This window comes from Triticum aestivum, chromosome 6D, assembly GCF_018294505.1.
Source record: "Triticum aestivum cultivar Chinese Spring chromosome 6D, IWGSC CS RefSeq v2.1, whole genome shotgun sequence".
In the NCBI taxonomy this organism is placed as follows: domain Eukaryota; kingdom Viridiplantae; phylum Streptophyta; class Magnoliopsida; order Poales; family Poaceae; genus Triticum; species Triticum aestivum.
This window is the reverse complement of record NC_057811.1, coordinates 94,779,874-94,782,952: the sequence shown is the minus strand read 5'-3', so window position 1 is coordinate 94,782,952 and position 3,079 is coordinate 94,779,874.

Below are 3,079 nucleotides of genomic sequence, written 5' to 3'. Positions count from 1 at the left end.
TCGTCATGAGCTCTTCCAGGAGGCGATGGGCGCGATGAACCGACTCGATGAAGAACTTGCGGGTGTCGACGCGCGCCTTGTTGGCGGAGGAGTGGCACAAGTTGAAGGTGGCTATCAACCTCGGCCGTCGTCAGCGTGATCTTGACAATGCGAAGGCCGAGGCATCTCTTAAGGTCTCTCGTGAGACTTGCTCCAGAGCTTTGGAGGAAGCTCGCGAGGCTGACCGTCGTCGCGAGGCTGCGGAGAAGCGCGCGTGGGAGCTCCATGCCTGGAGCGTGTCCCTGGAGCAGCAGGTGGAGGCGCGCAAAGCCGTCCTTGCATCGCTTAGGGGAACGCACGCCGAGGAAGAAGAGTCCGGAGGCGCGAGGAGGCGTTGGCACTGGAGGCCATGGAGCGCAGCCTTGAGCTTGAGCAGCTGGAGACGAGGGAGTGTCATGTTTCCCAAGCGGAAGATGCCGTTGGTGCGCGCGAGGCCAAGGCTCAGGAGGAGGTCGATCGCCGGGTGGCCGAAGTTTGCGCGGGTCTTAAGGGTAGGCATGACCTGAAGCTACAGCCTGCGGAGACTGAGGCTGCAGGCAGGGCCGCTGCCCTTGGGACCAGGCTTGCTGAGGTAGAGAGGCACGAGGAGGCCACGGCAGCCGCCCTGGTCACGCCACAGGCAGAGTTGGCCTTCGCCCGCGCCGAGCTGCTCTCTCTTCAGAAATGGGTTGATGACACCGAGGCCGTTGCGCGGCTGAACAGGGAGGAAGTGCTTCAGCGGCGGACATTGGAGCGTGAGCACGCCCCCATGCTCCAGGTTCTCAGGAACAGGGCTAACACTGCGCTGGGCCATATCTGCCACGAGAATGCCCCTCATCCTCATACGGACGACTACGCCAGCCATCTTCGCTTCTTCTCCGACGTGGTGACGCATCTTGAAGCTCGATCCGATAGAGCTCGCCAGCTTGTCGAAGAGAGGAGTCGCGGCTTCCTCGGGCGCGCGTTCTCCCGTGTCTTTAGTTACCTCTAGAAAACCTACCAGGATGTTGACTTTGACGCCGCCATCGCCCCAGTTCTGCAGGCCATCCGGGGCAACCTGGCGTGGTGGGTGGAGGACAACGTGGATGCGATGGTCAGAGCCTTCGCTTCTGAATACGACGCGGTGGTGGTCGCTGCAGACGAAGGCGACGTGGTCGACGACGGCAATGCTGGCGCCGGTGAAGGTGGATGCGACGCCAACGACGGCGACACCGACGCCAGCGGTGCATCTGAAGATGACATGGGGGACGCGGCGAGCGACATATCCGGCTGATCTCACGTTTCCCTGCTGTTTACCTTGTAAAAACTTGCGCGCGGCCCCTAAAGATTGTAAGAGCATTTTGAGAGGGGGAGCCCCTCATGTAAACAAATCGCAGTTTTCATTGTTCTATGTCAAGTTGGGCATGCGCCTTTGCGTGACCGTGATTCCGATGGAGAGTCTTCGGTGTGGCTTACCTTAGAAAGCGCATGCCCCAAGCTGGGTCGTAAGGTCATGAGCTCCTAAGGAACTTCTGAAGAGTCTGCCGACTCACCCAAGAGGGCCTCGCGAGAATCCAGCACCGATAGTGGTGTTGATGTGCGCGGCGCGCATGCGGCGCCCTGCCCCGCTCGCGAGGAGCCCGCGAAGGGGAGGCAGCGAGCGTAAGCTCCGTGGTAAGGCAAGAACCAGATAGCGAGAAACCGTCGAACGAGAAAAAGTACCCCCCCCCCCCGCACTTATCAATGAAAATTCAATTTCAACTCAAATCCAAATCCAGAAGGCAAGGCTACAGAACAGAGATCCAAAGCAAATGGCCGCGTCCGGCGCCTAGTCTAGTCTTCTTGTCTTCGAGTCTTCTCACCAGCGCGGAGCTAACTGCTGCCACTAGGATGTGGGAGGGAGCCCCTGAGGCCCGAGGGTGGCTCTCCTGAGGCTCCGGGGCGTGTACAGCCCCACTCATTATTACGTGAGAGTGTCACGGGCGGCGATCTTCACAGGCGTGAGCCTTACTTCATATTGCCAGACGAGGGCCCCGCCTTGCGACACCCTCTACCACTGTTGGGACAACCATAGACCAGGACGGCACCAAAGGGGCAAAGGGGACGCCAGCGGTGCCCTCGGCGACCACGGGTCCTCTGCCGGGGTAGGGCTCGCCGGCGCCTCCCCGGCAGAGGGCCTACCTCCGGGTAACGCCTTGCTCCGTGCGGCGCGGGTAGGGGCCTTGCTCCTGGCTCCTCCCATGCAGCCCCCAGTGGGTCTCTGCTTATGGGGCGGGAATCACCATGCCGGAACCATCGCCTGGCGCCGCGACCTGGTTCACCTGTGACTCATGGTTAGCGTAAGCTTGTACCTGAGGGATTAGTGGTACCCTGTATCTGTTGTCGACGGTGCGGCTAGTGGGGCTCTCTGGCGGCTCATGGAAGGCTTCAGCTCCTAATGCCTCCTCCTCCCATCCTGGCCCGAGAAACGAGATGGGGTCGTCCTCCGGCGTATACTCCTGGTCCATCATGCGGGGCACATAGGCCTCCGAGGCCGCTGCCCCGAAGACCTCGCCGAAGTGCCCCACGCTCCATGTTACTCGGCCTGTCACGCTGTCCGGAGGATGGCAGGGCGGTGCTCCGATGGGGTCGTACGTGGCAACACTTTTGCCCGCACCCATCTGGTGTGGTGCCGGCGCGGCAGGGCGCCCTCCATCGTGGGTCATGTAGACGTCAACAAGGCCCCCGGGCGCACCCGGGAGCACGCGGGCACGGCGAGGCCCGCCGTGGGACCCAGCCGCCGTCTGAGGCATGAGCTGATAGCAGAAGGGCGGCGCTCCCGTGGCCGCTGCATCCAGTAGCTCGGCGACGCGTTCCAGCAGCGCATCCCGGCCGCTCTCCATCAGTCGGCACCGCAGTAGCTCCCGCGCCACTATGAGTGCGGCCCGCATGTTCGCCTGCTCCCACCGGATGTGTGGCGTCGTTGCCACGGCGTGGCTTGCGGCCCTTGCAGTGGCTCGTGCTTGTCGTGGAGTAAGGGTGGACAGTGCCTGGCCGTGCAGCCCACGCCCAGCAGCGTTCCATGCCACCTGGAGCGCGGGGT